Source organism: Monodelphis domestica, chromosome 1, assembly GCF_027887165.1.
Source record: "Monodelphis domestica isolate mMonDom1 chromosome 1, mMonDom1.pri, whole genome shotgun sequence".
Classification (NCBI taxonomy): Eukaryota; Metazoa; Chordata; class Mammalia; order Didelphimorphia; family Didelphidae; genus Monodelphis; species Monodelphis domestica.
Window position 1 is genome coordinate 440,010,392 of NC_077227.1, and position 19,759 is coordinate 440,030,150.

A 19,759-nucleotide genomic window follows, 5' to 3' on the forward strand; every position below is an offset into this window, starting at 1 on the left:
AAGTCACATGATCACTTTTTTGCCTTACTCTACTAGTGAAGGAAATGTCAAACCTCTCCAGTACCTTTACCAAGAAAACCCCATAGACAGTATGGTCCACAGGATCACAAAAAGTCAGACAGGAGGAAACAATAACAAGGTAAGAGAAGGCAATTCCTTTCTTTCTCTTTTATTAAAGCCAGTCCTCATTAAGGATTTCTGTTCTATCAACCAGTTTGCAAAACCATTGATCATAGAGGGATCTATGGGAATCAAGTACTCTGTCGCTTGAGTGTTTGTTCTGTACTATCTTTTGATTTCTAGTCATGGGATTTTCCTAGAGGTAAGGGACCTTGGGCATCTCCTCTAGAATACTTATTTTACAGATGGAGGAAAGGTCTTCCAGGTTCAGATAGGATGGGGGAGAATTGTCTTGTCCAAGGCTATGATGGTACAAAGTAACAGAGCCAAGATTGAACAGAGACTTGACTTCACAAGCAGTTCTCTTTCCCCCTACATAGAATGTATTTTAGAAGGAAAATTCACCTTAAAAAACCAATAAATACCAACTATGCTTTTTTTTTTCCACTTTGGCATAATAATTCTTTTTTTACCTTCCCCACTAATTTATGTTGCTATTGAAGGGCAGGAGGCTGAAAACATGATGGTTTCCTTGTTTTTCTGTAAAAGTCTATTTCTGGGCTCTTAGTCCTTAACTGTCATGGAGGAAGCAGTCAATAAAGACATTCAAATTCAACTTGTATTGGGCCCTGGAAGCAAGTTGAAACAGGTAAGTGTCCTCTCTGCCTTACTTTCCTCACAATAGAATTCAAGGGAGCCCAGGACTTCTATAACACTTCCTTGAAGGTCTATTTCAAGAGCCTTGAGTGAAAGCTTGACATGAATAACTCCAAGCTGTTTATCTTTTAAATTTGTTAAGCTAAAAGCTGAGATTATTGTTCCCTGAGAATCGTGACAATCAGCAAGGGAATAGGTTCTGAGTTTCTTTAAACTGATGGCAAGGTTGCTAGTGACTGATGGATTCTAGGAGAGCTGTTAAGACATAAAGACCTTGGATATCTGCTTTTGTTTGACAGGATAAGTTGGTTGCCATTAATGGACATTTCGGATTGTAGTTTTACAAGGATCTATTATTGGGAAACGAACTTTTCTGATACTATACACTAATATCACTTATTATTCTGAGTTTTAGCAAAAAGGAGTGAACTTTCTTACTTTTGACAGTGCAGGTAAACTCATCATTCCTCATTGGAGTGAGGATTTAAACTAACAATCTCCTTGTTAGATATCTTATCTAATGCTGTATCTATAGATATGCTTTAGGTAAGGCCTTCATAAACATATGGTTAAGGAGAAAGTAAGTGGCACAGAGGACAGAGCTCCAGGTCTGGAGTTAGGAGAACTTGTGTTCAAATATAATCTCAGATACTTCTGAACTGAGTGGCCCTGGGCAAGTCACTTAACCCCATTTGCCTAGCCTTTGTCCTTTCTTAGAGTTGTTGCAAAGACAGAAGGTGAGGATTTAAAAATAAACAAACAAATAAATAAATATGTGGACAGATATTACACTTCTCATGTTTACATTTCCTACCCACCAGCTCAGTGACTGACTAGAAAAATTCTGTAAAGAACATTTAAAGCCCATTCAACTGTTATTCTCACAGTTGACATGGCCTACTATCCTGTCTGCAGTGGGATAGTTTACCATCCTTTCTCCAGTGGTAATTTTATTTTTTTGCCATAAGATTTGAAATAAGAATGCTTAGTGCAACACTGGTTAATGTCATTGCCCTAAGCATGAATGTATTTGCTTTGAAATGCTGCTTTCAGAAGGGGTCTGTCCTTCTTATAGCCCCAGCAATGAAAATTGGAGAGTGCATAAGGATTTGTGTTTTGCTCCTTTGCTCAGATAGTTTCTTTGGATCTAGGAGGGTGCTAAGAGTTCTCTTTGGTCCAACTTTCTCATCTTGCTAATGGGAAAGCTGAGTGAGTTCATAGCATGACTTTGGAGTTAGAGGATCTGAGATTCAGTTCTCTTTCTGCCATTTAGTCCCTGTATGACCTTGGGCAACTGCTTACTTCTTTGGCTTTCCTTTTCCTTATTTGTTAAGTAAAGGAGTTAGATTAAATAATGGGTAATGTCCCTTTTAGCTCTAAATTATACATTTATCCAGTTTTTTTTTTTTCCAAAAATAAAAATACTTGAGTGGGAGGCAGTCCTTCCATTCTCCTTATTCTCCTCCTTCCTTTGCTTTGTCTTCTTTCATTTTCTTTTATTCATTCTATCATAATTCAATCTGAAAAAATTTTCATTACAATCACAGAATGTAAACATTGAGAATGACCTTAGAGATAGAATTAGCCTAATCCAGGGCAAAGCAGAATCCCCTGGGCAACATGCCTATCTAGTTATTGTTCAGACTGTACTTGAAAACCTCCCAAGATAGACTGTTCCATCATTGGTTTGACTGTTAAGAATTTCTTCACGTCAAATGAAATCTGCAGCCCTGTAACTTTTACCTCATCTATCACAGTTTTGCTCTTTGAAGCCAAGCAGAAAGGTATAATTCCTGTTCCTTTTATTTTCTTTTTAACCCTTATCTTCAGTCTGAGAATCAATACTGTCTTTTGGTGCCAAAGCAGAAGAGTAGTACAAGCTAGGCAATGAGGGTTAAGTGACTTGCCCAGGATCACAGAGCAAGGAAATGTCTGAGTCTAGATTTGAACCCAAGACCTCTCATCTCTAGGCATGGCTCTAAATCTGCTGAGCTTCCCAGCTGTCCCCTATAATTCCTTTTCAACAGGTGATATACCTGGAAATACTTGAAAACATCTGTCCAGATTTGACTTTTTCCAGATGAGAAATATGCAATTTAGTTGACCAAGTTGCCTTTTTCTCAAGGCCAAGCATCCCCTTTTACTTCAACTAATACTTCTTGACATGATTTTTATGAGTGAGGTAAGAGGATGAGAAAAATAAGATTAAATCATTGCCTTCAAGAAGTTTATAGTCTTAGTGAAAGAGACCAGACAGGTTTTTGAGTACGAGTGAGGAGGAGAGAACAAGCAAAAGCCTCTGAGAAAGTCTCTTCTCCTCTTTTGATTTGACTCAGTTTCCTCACCTGTAAAATTGTAAGGTTCCAATAAAATAAGTAAAGCGTTTTGCAAGCATTAAGGCACTTGTCATTATTGTTGCATAACCTTGAGTGAATTAACTATCTTTTCTAGGCCTTGAGCTCCTTAGCCATGAATAAAAGTATCAGATTTTCTTCTGATTCTATGGACCTATAATGCTATGATCTGAGAAGGATGATGGAAAATTACAATCATGAAAACATGCCTGTTCTTTTGGAAATTATTTCTGTTTCCCTCTGATAGCACTACTTCCTGCTCAGTAAACAAGCATTTTTAAGTTCTTACAATGTGTTAGGCATTATGTGCTAGAAGCGAAAAAGAGTTCATGCTCTCCAGGAGCTCATGTTCTAACAGAGATGACAACAAGCAAATAATTATGTACAAATATGATGTATACAAAACCACTTTGAAAATAATATTGGAGATAAGAATTAAGAAAAAAAGTAATATTTTAAGTATTAAATTCTTTAAAAGTATTGAGAAAGATGTTATTTTTGCAGAAGATGTGATGCCAGCTGGGACATGAAGGAAGTTGTGGAAGCCAGGAAGTATGCATGAGGAGGTAGAGAGTTTGGGGCATGGAAGACAGTAAAAAAAAAAAATACTTAAGATACTTGAAAAATACTTAAATACACAAATAAATCCATGTGAGCAGCAAACTCCTGGCTCCAGAGGCTTATGAACAAGAAGTCAAAAGCAGCAGTGAGTAAAGGTACTTGTTTTGTTTTTTGGATGACTTTTGTTATTTTTTAGGGGGGTTTGCCTTGCTTGTTTATTTCCACATCTATTTTAGTGCCATCACATCTCCACTTTCCATTTTCTTTTATAATGTAACAGTATATCCTGTAAATATTGCTACTGCTGACAAGACTATCCATTCATGTTATTCATAAAGACTATTCAGTATGCTAGCAATGAATAAGAAGCAGGAACAAGTTACAATCACTTGCATTTTTAGTCTCTAACATAGACTCCCACCAATAAGAAAAGAGGGAAGAAGAGGCAATTGCTGTTTACCAAATAAACTGGGCTGAGAGGTTGGCATCTTAACAAAAATATACCTAAGAGCCAAGAACAGAAGAGGATCCCTTAGCATCTCATAGAATCTTAGAATGTTAGAACTGGAAGGGAGCTCATAGATCATGGGAGCTACAGGTCTTCAAGATAAAATCTCAGGCACCATCCTATGAAATCCCACAATTTTGCAGAGGAGAAAAGTGAGGCCCAGAGAAGGAAAGAGTCTTGGTCAAGATCCCACAGGAAGAGCTAGACCATGGGATCTCATCTAAGAAGAAGAGCAGAATTGGAGGAAGGAATGTAGTATTGAGGAAAGGCCACTGGCCAAGGATTCAGATCACTCAGATTCTAGTTCTAGTTCTACCATTAAAATATGACCTTGGACAGGTTTCCTTCACCCCAGTCTCTCAGTTTCCTCCTCACTTGTAAGACAGGGGAAAGCCTGTCCTCTCTTTCACTGGGCCTTGATGAAGGTCAATGGATAGAATAGTAGAAAAAACATTTAATCCAGAGTTAGAAGATCTGGCTCAGTTTCTGGCTTTGTTGATTACTACCTGGGTGAACTTGTAATGGAAACACTATTGACTTTCCTCAACCCTTAATGATGTCGGTAAAATCACTGCCTCTATGAGCTTCCATTTCCTCATCACAAAAATCTTTGGGGTCTCTTCCAGCTCAAGGTCTATTATCCTATGAACATGGGAGAGATACTTTCTCTCTCTCTCTCTCTCTCTCTCTCTCTCTCTCTCTCTCTCTCTCTCTCTCTCTCTCTCTCTCTCTCTCTATATATATATATATATACATATATATATGTATATATATACATATAATGTGTGTATGTATATAGAATATACATATAAATATTTCTGTAATAAATCCATATATAGCTGTGTGTATATAATATATATTATATAATATATAAAATAATATATATATTTATATGTGTGTACACAAATACATGCATGGATTTGTTAGAGATCCCCCCTCCCCCCCAATAAGGCTTACATTTATCCCATTTCAACTTTCACCATTCATTCCTATTTATGCTCACTGGGAGTAGCCCCAAACAATATTTCATATATTTTACACATTGTTATCGTGCCTTCCTTGAGTTTTCTTTTTCCCCAAACTAAACATTTGTAGTTCTTTCAACCAATCTTTATAAGAAATGGACTCAGTTGGCCTTCAACATCCTGATTCTCCAGTATACAAACACACACACACACACACACACACACACACACACACAAGATTTACATCTGGAAGACAACTTAACCATTTAATCCAAACCCTTAATTATGTGCATATGTATATATACACACAGAAATATAGACATATATACAGGTATCCCTATAAAATGCTGACTTTCTCCATCACAGTTTCTATATATTGCAGGTAGGCATAAGAAATTAAATGGAAATTCTGGGAGAGTTTTGCAGAAGTCACAGACACACACAATACAGAAAAAGTTTAAAAATTCAGAAATGCATAAAATATATGTGCAGTATTATATAATATCAATGTATTTTATCTTTGAATCCCATAAATATACACCATTTCCCAAATTAGGGTACTGTAAATGATACCATATAAGAAAAAGAAAAAATTCAAATTTCTTCTCTGATTTGAAGAGAGGGTCAAAAATGTTTAGGTGGATTTTCCAGATTGCAGAGTCACTGCACCCCTAACTCCCACAATGTGGAAAGGATACCTTTAAAGCTATGTGTACATAATGTTTATACACATGTATCTGCATGTGGGTATATGATACGCATGTATTTATATGTATCCACATGTATACATGAGTGCACAGATATGTATGCAGATGGATGCCTGTGCATATTTGTGTTTATATGTGGATATATGTATAAATATACATATATTTGTGCATACACACATATAGGATTTAGAACTAGAAGATCACTTTAAAAAATAATTTAGTCCAATCCCTTCTGTGTGTGTGTGTGTGTGTGTGTGTGTGTGTTTGTGTGTGTAAAGTGAAGGGGTTGGACTAAATGATTTTTGTCTTCCAGCTCTGAATCTTATGACTATTTCCATTGCACATTCTGAAGAGCGCCTGGACACTTGTGAGGAGTCTTTGCATGGTCAGAAAGCATAGGAAAAGGAAGAGCAAGGCAGCATGGCTTCTCCTAGATGGTTAAAGCTAGCTACACCAGGGAAGGGACTAGCCAAAGTGGTGCTATTTCAACTTTTTAGCTCGGAGGTTCGAGATAGGTGCCTTGGTACTAGGTGAGTGATCAAGGAGAGAAAGTGAGGCCCATTCTCTAGGCTAAGGGAAAGGTGAGCTTATGGTGTAAATACAAACACAGTGATAAGAGATAGGAAGTATATGGTAGCAGAAGAGGTGGGGCTCCATCATTTTATACAGCCCAAAGAACCTCTGCAATGCTTGGGAGTCAAAAAAGGGGAAAGTCACTCAGAAGTCACAATATCTGGATAAACATGGTACCATTCCCTCCCTGGCCCCACATTTGTCAAGCATATTACAATGGGGATTCCATTTATGTATGAGCTGAACGAGATGAAAACTGGGTATCCCTGCCAGTCATAAAATCCTGTAATTATTTAACTGATATTGGGGGCATCTTAAAAATTAATGATCATTCTATTTCTAACACTGTATTTATTTACCCGTAATGTCCAATTCAATTAAACCTTCTAAAGCAGTGGCTCTCAAAGTGTAGTATGGGGACCTTTGGAGTTTCTGAAATCTTTTCCGGGGGTCTGCAATGTCAAGGCTATTTTCATAATAATATTAAGAGGTTTTCATATTAATATGGTAAATATCAATAGATATCGTTCTCATAAGCAAAAGCTCTTTGGAAAGGTCTGAAATAACTAGTGTAAAAGGGCAGTGAGACCAAACAGCCTGAGCACCCACCCCTGCTCTAAACTTCTTAGCAGTCGGTGCTCATTTAGAGTATAGGATTTATAGCTATTAGGTAATTTAGAGACATGTGGCTTAGAACCTACCCACCCTACCATTTTACATATGAGAAAACTGAGGTCCAGAAAAGTTAAATGGCTTATATAGGACATCACAGCAATGGCATTTAAATGCTGGTTTTCTGACTCGAAATCTAATGCTTTTCTAACTGGGCAAGGGTGAATTTTCTATTTAGTCCTGATCTGCTGAGGAAAGTGTGAATAACAACAAAAAGCAAGTGAAAGTCAGAGAAAGGGCCAGTTTGGGCTGCTTCCTTTCTTTCCACCATTATGGCAAATAAATACTGCCTAATTGTGTTATGAGGCCAGGCTGCATTGTTGTTTATATTGCCATTAACAAACAGTAAGGGAACCTTTTGGGAAATCTTTTCTTGGGGGTGGGGAGTGCAGGAGGAGTTAAAATTTCCAGCTATACCTCTGCTTGTCACAATGTGGAAATGATTTTATCCTTTAGATTCGATAGCTGAAGCCCTCGAAGGATTTCACTCCATGACAGGTTGTCTATAGGGTGCAGGAAAATTGCCCCAGGCCCTGTACTGTGGGAGAGTAGGAGGGGTTGCTCTGCTTCAGGGACTGGCTGAGGGCAGGGGGAGTGGGTTTGGGTGTCAGCCCCGTGGCACTAGCCAAGAACTGAGGCTTCTGGATTGCCCACCAGCAAGCTGATCTCTTTGGCTCTCTACACCTCGCTCCTCTCTGGCTTCACCTTGTCCTTTTGTGACAAGAAAGTCCTCCTCTTTCAGGCTGTCCTTGACATTCACTGCCACGTGAATCCCCCCTGAGCACCAGGATTATTAGGGGGAAGTGGTGGCTAGCACACACCTTAGGATGCCCTCACCCCCTCCCAAGACACACATACTTGGTGGGGGCATCTTGGGGCTCCCAGTCTCACCAGCACACTCCAATAATAAAAACAAGGAAAGCTTAAGATCTCTTAGGAACCCATAGCTGGGGGACCAGCCTCTGGGAATTTTCCAGAGCAGTAGTTTGTAAGTAGGAGGGGTTGGCTGACAGGCAGAAGCCTAATTCTGAGTCAGCCAGTGCAGGAGGCCTGATGAGTAATGGCCAGACTGACAGTGATAAATACTCTGGCAAGGGGCTGTTTGGAGCAATGCCGTGAGCTTTCCACTCCAGAACAATAGACAGAGGGAGATTTATTAACCAGACTTGTGCTGGGGAAGGAGCACAATCAAGCCCCAGAGAGTAGTTGCCTTCTGGGTGCTTCTATTCTAGGTGGAAGGCAGGAAGAGTGGCCTCTAAGGGGAACTAAAAATGACTTAGCTCAGAGGGAGTCCAAACATTCTCAGTGACACTAATTGAAGGGACAGGCCAGTTTGAAATAATGACAATGTGAAATTTCGGTAAGCAAGTCTGAGTACTGATTCCCTTTTTTTGAGGAGAACTACATTCTTCAGAAGGTCTTGGGTGAGGTCAGAATAGGACCCTTAAGGTAGAAAGAGTGTGTGTGTGTGTGTGTGTGTGTGTGTGTGTGTGTGTGCGCGCGCGCGCGCGCGCGCACAGGACTGGACCATCTCAGAAAGAAGCAGCTTCCTGTGCTCTGAAAGATGTGTCTACACTGTCTATTTTAGACAGAAGAAGAAAGGAAAAGTGACTTTTAGAGAATGTGCGGTAGATGGATTACTGCCCTTGTGTATAGGTAGAGCTGGCTTTGAATCCCATCTCAGACACTTACCAGTGTTCGACTCTTTACGAGTTACTTAGCCCCTCTGAATTTGCTAATATCTTCAGCTAAAAAAAAGAATTTTTGTTGGGTTTTCTTGTTGTTGTTCATGTAAAGCACTTTGTAAACTTGAAGGTGTTATTAGCATTTCCAGAATTCTTAAAAATGTTATTATTTCTATCATTTAAAAAAATATTAGCTTCAGTTCTGAATATTTTCCTTCCTTTGACATTACCCTGTGGGCCAACCTTTGTCACAAATTAAAAAGAAAGGAAGAAAGAAAGAAAGAAAGAAAGAAAGAAAGAAAGAAAGAAAGAAAGAAAGAAAGAAAGAAAGAAAGAAAGAAAGAAAGAAAGAAAGAAAGAAAGAAAGAAAGAAAGAAAGAAAGAAAGAAAGAAAGAAAGAAAGAAAGAAAGAAAGAAAGAAAGAAAGAAAGAAAGAAAGAAAGAAAGAAAGAAAGAAAGGAAGGAAGGAAGGAAGGAAGGAAGGAAGGACAAATGGAGTTCAGCAAAATCAAATGACATATCAATTATGTCTGATGACTTGCAGTGGTCCACACACACATAGTCTCTTAATCTTGTACATTAGGATACAAGTACATTTTTTTCAATTCTATTTTTTGCCTTTCTTTCTACCTCTAGTTCTTAGCCTAGTGTCTGGCACATAGTAGGTATTTAATAAATGCCTACTGACTTGATTTACCTTTTTGTTATACATATATTCTTTATCTTTTTAAAAATTTCTTTGGGATAGAGGCCTGGTAATGTATATATTATGCTTGGTCAAAGGATATGCAGAGTTTTAGAGCTATTTGGGCATAGTTCCAAATTGCTTAGTTTACAACTTCCTCAACAATGCTTAATGTCTCAATTTTCCCATTTCTTCTCCAACATTTTTCTGTCATATTAGCCAGTCTGATGTGTATGAGGTGATACATCAGAGGTATTTTAATTTGCATTTCTCTAAACAATAGTGAATTAGACCATTTTAAAATATGACTAAAGCTAGCTTTGATTTCTTCATCTGAAAACTATTTATTCATATCCTTTGACAATTTATCAATTGGAGAATGACTAGCATTCTTACAAATTTGACTTAGTTTTCTATAAATTTGTTCATCTTTTTATGCTTCTCTTGAGTCTTGTATTTGAAAGTCAAATTCTTTATTCAGCTCTAGTCTTTTCATTAGGAGTTCTTGAAAGTCCTCTATTTCATTAACTACTTATTTTTGCCCCTTAAGTATTATACTATTTTTTCTGGTTAGGTAATATCTGGTTATAATCCTAGTTCTTTTGCTCTCCAGAATATATTATTTCAAGCCTTCCAAGCCTTTAATGTAGAAGCAGCTAAATATTGTGTTCTCTTGACTGTGACTCCAGAAAATTTGAATTTTTTTTCTGGCTGTTTATTATATTTTCTCCATGAGCTGGGAGCTCTGAAATCTGACTATAATGTTCCTGGGAGTTTTCATTTTGGGATCTCTTTCAGGAGGTGATTAGTGAATTATTTTAGTATTTTTCACCATAAGTCTTTTGGAACTGTTATTGATTATTGTATTGATCAAAGTAGCTAAGCCTTTCACAGTTTATTATCATTACAATATTGTTATTATTGTTAAATATTGCTGCGTATAATGTTCTCCTAGTTCTGGTCATTTTACTTTGCATTAGTTCATATAAGTCTTTCCAAATTTTCATCCCATTCCCTTCATCATTTGTAACAGCACAACTGTATTCCATTGCAATCGTATGCCTTAATGTGTTCAGTCATTCCCCAATTGTTTCCAATTCTTTGGACAATAAGAAGAGCTGCTATGATTTTTTTTTTTTTACATATAGGCCCCTTTACTTTTTCTTTCATCTCATTATATTAGAGACTGCACCTTTATTTCTGAAAACATTTCTCCCTATTCACCTATCTGATAAATTTTCTCTATTAATAAAGATTTAAAATTAGGAGGACAGGAGTAGCAAAATCAACAAATAAAGTGACCGTTTCCAGCATAATATAATAATATATTAAATATTCCATGCCCATAGTAAGCACATAGCAAGTAACAACTTAATAAATATATGTTGCTGGCCTTTCCCTCACTCCTCCCCATCTCTTCTTTTCTCTTTCCTTTTCCTTTCCCTTTCATGAAGGATTCCAAGGTGTATCAGTGAAGAGAGAGAAAATTTTAAATATGGGAGATAATCTTTTCAAAGGTTCAGCTGCAGTGCCACCTCCTAAAACAGAATTTTCCTGTATGTTTTCATGGTCTTCCCCTCCACTTATATTCTGTGCATATATATATATTTTATTAGTTTCTCTGTGTACATATGGTCCCCCTCTCCTCTCTCCACTAGAACATAAACTCCTCAGGGCTGGGGTTGTTTTGTTTGTCTTGATATCTCCAGTGCCTAACAGAGTACCTTGTGTACAGTAGATATTTATTAAATTATTATTATTTTGAATGAATTTGAAAAATATGACTCTCATTTACATGTATTTTAATTATTACAACAGATTAACATATTATTATTTCTGAAAGACTCTCTAAGTCCTTCAAAGTCTTGGGATTTGCTCTGAAGGGAAATGAAATTATTTTTTCCCCTATTGTCCTAGCTACCTTTTTATGTCTGAAAACAAACACAGGAAAGCATATTTTATGGTATAGTGAAAAGAGTTTTGAACTTGGGGTCACAGGGACTTGAATTTGAATCCTGATTTCACTGTTTAATATTTGTGCAACTATGGGTGAAATTAAATGGAATCTCTCTGGTTCTTAAATTTTTTATCTGTTAATAGAGATTAAAATAACACCTACCTTAGAGAGTTGTGAGGATCAAATAAGACTAAGTATATACTGTATATGTATTCTTAATGTGCTATATAATGGTAGTTGTGATTATAGTTGTGATTATGAGTATCTTTAAAATGGGAGAGCAAGACTTAATGTCCTCTAAGGGACTCTCAGGTCCCTTCCAGCTCTAGATCAATGAAATGATACAATATAGGTTTTCAGAAAAACCTAACTCATGTCTCCTCACTAACTCCATACAGCTAGAACATGGCAGGGTGAAGGAATTATTGAAGAAGACTAAAATTATAAGTTATATATCATTGGCTTCTCAGAGGTAAGTGGGCACATAAACAAAATCTAATGGTTTAGGTGGATGGAGAGAAGACTTTGGGAAGTCAAACTAAACCCCCTATTATGGTCTGGCAGAAGATTTCATTGGGTTCCTATTGATACTCTGAATATGTTACAATCTTAGACAGTGATGCTAAGGAGGGTAAAGGTCACAGAGTTGCAAAAGACAGATGGTTGTGTCCAAATTCCTCCTAATGAAGCAGAATTCATCAATTCCCTCCTGCTGTCATCCCATTCTGAAGTACAATCCATCACCAGAGTGATAGATGCCTTTGAACTTGGGAACCTGGCTATTGAGCTAGCAACTGGAATTGAATACCATTGTCCTTATTCCCTGTAAAGCTTTCCTTCTGGGCTGAAATGGTGATGGCTTGGAAAATGGATGTCATGGCACACATTAGTGTAGAACACGGACGACTGGTATTCTCAGGACCCTTGGTGACCTCAAACACACAGCCGAGACAACCCAGGGCATGGTCACCTGGGCCAATAGCATTCTCTGGGTCTTAACTCCAGCTGTTGTCTGAAACTAGAAATTCCCCTGGGTCCTCTTGGAGTTTTCCAGCACTTTAGCTGAGAAGAGGAGAGTCAAGGCAGAGACAGTGAGAAACAAGCTTTTTTCTGCAAGTCATAGCAATACAGCAGAACAGTTAAGATGGGGCTTTAAAGCTGAACTGTATACCCTATCTTGTAAATCCAGGAAGCCTTGCCACAGATTCAATAGGTAGTCTATAGCCTTATATATTGGCAGTATTCCTGAAATGTCCCAAGGAAATTGAATTTTGGTCAGTTGAAATAGGACAGAGTGGCTTTATCATCATTTCTGAGTAATTACTGATGGGCAAGTGGCATTTAACTTTAGCTCTAAGTTTCTCTCCAGCAGCAGCTAATTATCTATAAACAAACATTTAAAATGTTCCTCTGGAATGGACCAATTAAAGAAATCTTGCTATTAAAGACTGAATTGTTTCATAATCGAAATAATGACTGGTAATTTATTAGTTGCATATATTTGGATTTTTATATGCTGTTTGTTTCTTATATGAATTCAGATGTCACTTTATTTATTATCTTTTCTTTGTAGAGATAGCAAATCCCAGAGAGGAAACTGGGGGAAATTTTTCTGAAAGCTCCATGTGGGTGGGGACCATATTATCACTATCTTTGTATTTCCTTCTAATTCCCAGCACAGGGAATAACAATAAACTTTTGTGGAATGAGTGAATGAATGAATGGAGAAGCACTAATAGCCAAAGATTTACTTGGCTTTAATCCAAGGAGGGTCAGGTTGTCTGCAATCTTCATGATAATCTTTTTTGTGATATCCAGAATTTTGGAAACACAGACTTATTCAGGTAAGAGTAACCATAAGGACATCAGAAACAGGCCTATCTAAGTAGTAGGTGGAATCAATGGTTCTAATAATAGAATTTCAGACACAGAGCCACTGTAGTAATGGAGATACCTTGAACAGGATTCATCTGTGGTCCTAGTAGCAGAATGCATTACTGAATATTTGCTGAAGAGTGAACAACTAGTCCCTCTGGTGAACCCATCACAATAGTCTCATGAAAGGAAAATGGAATAAAAATGTTCCAGATGTCACATCCTAGATGGAAAAGTTTCTGTGCCTCCCTCAAATTCCCTTGATTTTTATAATGCTTTTACATCACCTAAGGAAAATACCATGAAAAGGTTGTACCAAAGACAAGTTATATTTGCTAGTCTAGTTGGTGGTGAATTTGGTAAGATTTATAAATACCTTCTAGGCCTATTGTTATTTTAATGGTCTGTACTGATGTGTCAATGTTTCCTTCCTTTTAGGAATTGAAAACCACAGAGAAAATCTTATTGACCTAACAATTAAGCATTAAAAACAAGGCTGAAAGCTAAAGGACAAAGGTCTTTCAAATTAAGAAGCAGCTTCTCCTTTGCCTATTTTCCTATTCTCCATCTGTGACACTGTGTCAGGGTAGCAGGGAGTCATGGTCTACTGGTTTAGAACACTAGACCCAAAGTCTGAAAGAAATGGATCTAAATCCTACTTTAGCTATTTCTTAGCTAGCTGCTTTCCACAAATCACTTCTTTCTAAGCCCAAGTTTCATCTGTAAAACCACCTTAAGTCAATGTGAAATCATGGTGACAAAGTTAAGCTCAGTGTTTGGAAGAGCTGAGATTGTCCTTCTTCTGACAAATATTGGTTGCATGATCCTGGACAAATTTCAGTGCCTCCAGCAACTCTAAGACATTACTACATGCTGTAGACTTGAGCTGTTCTGCCTTATAGAAAGAATAACCTCATCAGAAATTTCTCTAATACTGAAAAAATGGGTCTAGGACCCCCCCCCAATTAAATTAATAAAATGCTGCCTATTCCACATAGTAGTTGTAAGCATGAAAAAACAATATATAATATATAAATACTTCATAAATTTTGGAAATGTTTATAGTTCAAAGATGTAACTAGCAATTTTTGACATAAAACAAGTGGGAGATGTTGGAGACCACTCTAGTGATAGGTCAAGATACAATGGAAAAACTAACCAGGGATGTGACTAATGGGAAAAGAAAGCATGCTACCTGCTAACTTCATATTTTAATTAACTATTCTTGCTATATTTTCAACTAAGTTGTTTCTGTAATGCTACAGGACCTCAAATAATGTCATGGTCCTTTAAATTTTGACATCCTGAGGTTATGCTCAAGAATCTCTTTCACTGTTAAAGTTCTATTATAATTCACCTTGAGAATGAAAAAGACAACTTTGACATTAATGAGTGCCATAAAAGGGATGGTTCTTTCTTGTTTGTTTTTGTATTATTTCTCTTTTATTGCCTGTGTCCTCTTATAGTTCATTTAATTTTTCCTTTTTATGTTTAGATGTTAAGTCATTTGAGGATTATAAATTTAATATCGATATTGGTTTGTCATCTATGATTCCTTTGAACATAATGTAGTTCCCTTGTTGATTCCTTATTCATGTTGTAAATCTTTGTTCTTGATATGTCTGTTAGTCTGATTGTAACTCCTACTTTTCTTTGGATTCACCTGGTGTATAGAACATTTTTTTCCCCAAACCTTCATTTTTATTTTGCATATGTCTTTTTTTATTTAATTTTTTTGTAAGCAACAGATTGTTTCTCGTCCATTATGCCTTTATGTCACTCTTTATTTTATTGTTTTTCTTAATACATTCACATTTAAAGTTCTGAGTTAAATTTATATATTCTACCATTTTTCTCTATTTTTTTTTGCCAAATTAGGATTTTCCCCTCTTTCTCTATAAACACAGTATTAAGTCTCTAATTATTTTAGCTTAATCTAACTTAAGCAATATTATTCCTACTTCTCATCTCCTCAAACTCTGGTCTCTCACTTCCAGTATTTTTTACCTTTTCCCCTTAGTTTTGGAGTTTTGCATATTAATAGTTCTTTTCTCTTTCTTCTTTTTATCTAGTTTATCAATTATTCACCTCTTTTGCCCCTCTCAGTTAAATAGTCAAATACTCCCCTTTATTTCTTCCCTTTCAATTTGTTTTGTCATTTTTAAAAAATATATTTTACTGTCTGTGCTTTAAAAAAAAACAACAGAATTTCTTTCCCTTAATCTCTTCAATATTTGTCTTCCATTTCTGCTGTTCTAACTTTCATTCTTTGACTTTTTATTGCCTTATGATTTTGTAGTCCTTCTTTACTCTTTAAATTCTCATGAAATTAAGGATTCTAAAGTACTTATTTTGAGTTCTTTCTTCTAAACAGTTTCTAAATTATTGACTTATATGTATATTGTTCACTGAATCTCTTTCTCTGTTGTGTCTTATGAAATCTTCCTGGGTCCTTACTATCCTTTTTCCTTGATGCCAGTTAAATCCAGGAACTCTGATTTTCCTTCTCTAGAGGTAAAATAAGTGTATCTCTAAGGACCATAACCCTGCAGTCTATACTTATTGTAAGGTCTGCATTTCCTTTTGTAGAATATCTCTCTTCCCTCAGGGGAGTGTGTGTGTGTGTGTTTTTTTTTTTAGACAAAACTCTTTATTTTACTCATTCCTTCAAAAGTATTTCTAAATCATAACTAGCAATCTAAGTTCTCCACCTGACTCATCTCACCAGCAGCCCATGTTCTGACTCCAAGAAGGTGAGCATGATGGTGGCAGTCATAGAGGAGACTGTGGATTCAAGTTTCCTATTCTGCTAAACAATTATTTTTATTTTTAGGTCATGAATTCTGCTTTCACAATTCTTATTTCTTTCTTTTTTTTTTTTAAATTAAAACCCTTACCTTCCGTCTTGGAGTCAATACTGGGTATTGGCTCCAAGGCAGAAGAGTGGTAAGGGCTAGGCAATGGGGGTCAAGTGACTTGCTCAGGGTCACACAGCTGGGAAGTGGCTGAGGCCAGATTTGAACCTAGGACCTCCCGTCTCTAGGGCTGGCTCTCAATCCACTGAGCTACCCAGCTGCCCCCCTTATTTCTTTTTTTATACCATTAGGGAACATCTTTCTGTGGTTCCATGCTCTCTTGGGAACCCATAGAGTCCTTTACTTGAAGGATATTTTTCTTGTTCATTGAGGACTAGACTCACATCACTGATGTGGAGACCACACTTCCCTTTATTAGTATCATCTTCCCTGTTGGTTTATCTGCTTATACTCAAGGTCTTTAACTGAGTTTTCTTCCTCTTGAGATCTTTGGTGATTTTAGTCTTTTTGTTCACTTTCCCCTATTATTTACTTTCTTACTCTTTTCCCCTTTGATGGCAGCCATTTTGCTAGGGATAGACTTCAAAACCATTTCAAACTCCTCCAATGCCCAGTAAGTCACATTTTACTAGTTTCAAACTCTGACCTAAGTGACTTTCGGGGTGACAGAAGTGAGTCCAGCTGGGTACTAAGCTCTTTTCCTCAGTCTTGGTAGGGATTTGCATAGTTATGCACATGTTCTTCCCAGGTCCCTTCTTTCCTTTAGTTGTCGGCTTGATCTCTGTTGTTTCAAAAAGTACTAGCATATTACTTTGGCAGGACAGGTTTCTGTTTTGAGGGTGCCTTTTGTGACCCTGAGAGTATTTAGGAAAGGTTATGCCGAAATTTTTTTTTTTTTGCAAACACATGAGTCAACTCATATAGCCCTACCCAAGTATGGTGGGTGGTAGAGGAGAGTGAACATTAGGAGTCAGAGAGCAGATTTTCTGTGGTTAGCTCTTCAGACCATTAACTCAGTATTTTTGCTATTCTAGACCAAGGAGGCAGCTGAACTGCTCCATTTCTTGCCCCTCCTCCTTATCTCATATAGCTTAGATACCTTCTGTCACTCTCCCCTATCTCACGCAAAGAAGACCTCTCTTCTTACCAAGGCAAAATATTCTACTTGTACAAATCACGCTATTTCATTTCTTCTCCTCTAGCAGAGCTCCCCCATTATTTCACTTATATTTAGTTTCTCCTTGTCTACTGACTGCTGACTGCCTCTCTATTTTCTATAAGCATACCCTTGTCTCCTTAGTGCTCAAAAAACCCTCACTTGATCTATCCATCCATCCATCCATCCCTCCATCCATCCATTCATCCATCCATCCATCAATGCTAACTGCTGTACCATATCTCTCCTGTCTTTTGTGGATAATTTCCTCCCACTTGTTCCCCTTTCTCTTTCTTCTTAACTCTCTACAGTCTGGCTTTTGAGCTTATCATTCAACTAAAATTGCTCTCTCCAGTGATCTCTTAATTACCAAATCTCAGTCTACATTTTTCATGTTCTCTGCAATCTTTGCCAATATTGATCAATCTTCTCTTTGATATTGTCTTTTTTCTAGACTTTCTTGGCACCACTCTTTCCTACTTCTCCTCCTACTTATCTGACTTCTCTTTCTCAATCTCTATTGCTTGATCATCATCCAAATCATTCTCACTAGTCATGGATGTCTCACAGGGCTATATCCTTTTTTTCTATATATATACTGTTTAACTTGGTGATCTTGCCAGCTCCCTTGTATTCATTTTTCATGTCTAGGTTGATAATTCTTACTTTTATTTATCCAGACCTAACTTCTCTGTTGATTTCTAGTCTCACATCCCCAAATGGCCTTTTGATATTGTGAACTAGATGTCCCATAAATAAATTAAACTCAACATGCTCCTAATTAAATTCATTTTCTTTCCCTCCAAAACCATCTTTATTCAGTCATGACTCTGTACCCCCACCGCCCACAGAACCTGGCAGTTGTGCTCAGGTCCTGACCTCCACCCAGGGTTCCCAGAGCCCAGAAGAAGCAGGAAATGGCAGACTGGCATACAAGGCACTTTTCTTGCTTCTCCATAATGAGGTGGTGACCAGTGTCCAAGTCCAAGGAGCAGGGGGAAATGGAAAATAGAAGGTGCATTACTAAGTTGGAGAATATGGGTTTTAGAGTAGGGCAAGGATTGATACAAAGGTTTCTTCAAGGTTCAAGGATGAGTTAGATATCATGAAGTTCATTTGCAAAGATTTTTGGACCACTGTTTTCAAGAAACAAATTGATAATCTACAGACAAATCAGAAGGGTATCTATGTGCTTCAAGATAACAAATTTCAACTCCTAACTCAGATGTCTTCAGGAAAACAGTATTTAGATCATGCACCTAAATATTTAGCATTTGCATGTGGCTTAATCAGAGGTAGCTTATCAAATTTGGGAATAAAAAGTATTATGACGGCTGAAGTGTCAGTAATGCCAGCATGTAAATTTCAAGTGATGATACAGAAGATGTAGCATTTCTCAAATGCTTCTATGATGTAAAAAGGTTACTTTACTCATGTATAAAGATTTTTGAGTAGTAATTTTTGACTTACTGGCATTGCCATAAGTTTCTACAGTACATTGATTCATGTAAGCTATATGTTAATTTATTAGAAGGTGTAATATCACCTCTCAGATAAAATTACCATAGAATAGTTTATATATTATCTGATAGAATGGGAGAGTTTCAAAGAAAATTTTACTGAGACACTACACTATACCTATATTACAGTATGCCACATACAACTTTTATTTCATGAAAAAAGTTATTAAATAAGCACATAACCAAGTAAAACTATTTTTGTGCTTCTGCTTTATGGATTCATCATAATATTTATTTGACATTAAAAAAGAAGGTAAAACTAAAGTCTTGCTGAATTAGCAAAGAGAAAAAGTTAGATTTTAATTTTTTTTGTTTTTTATTTAAATATTTTCCCCCAATTACATGTAAAAACAATTTTTAACATTCTTTTTAAAAATCTAAGTTCCAAATTCTCTACTTCCTTCTCCCCCCTCTCCCTCCCTGAGTTGTTAAACAATCTGATATAGATTTTGCATGTGTAATCATGTAAAAGATTTTTCCACATTAGTCAGTAAATGGATTTTTAAAAAAAGTTGGAGGTATATGTTAAAAATGAACTTAAATGGTGGTGCAGTAGGTGGCTCAGTGGATTAAGAGCCAGGCCTAAAGAAAGGAGGTCTTGGGTTCAAATTTGACCTCAGGTATTTCCTAGGTATGTGACTCAGGATGAGTCACTTAATTTCCGTTGTCTAGCCCTTGTTGTACTTCTGTTTTGCTGGGTTTTTAATTTAAGGGGGAAAAAAGAACTTAAATGATTCTATAAGCAACACTAGAATATAGTTTGTTCCTAGTAAAAACAATTTTCAGATTTGTATGAGGAGACTTTGTATTTGTTTGGTCATGGCACTACAAAAAACTAGGATTGGAAGAGGATTTCTGGGATCAGCAAGGGTGGAAATCAAGGGAATTTGGAAGAAATTAAATTGATGGGGTACCAAATAAGATAAATGGTTAAAGGGATTATATTTC

At 36.9% G+C, this 19,759-nt stretch overlaps 1 pseudogene; it reads left to right on the forward strand.

Annotated features, from left to right (window-relative positions):
* Positions 1–700: 700 nt before the first annotated feature.
* Positions 701–18,681, forward strand: LOC100619457 (trafficking protein particle complex subunit 6B-like; annotated as a pseudogene).
* Positions 18,682–19,759: the final 1,078 nt, after the last annotated feature.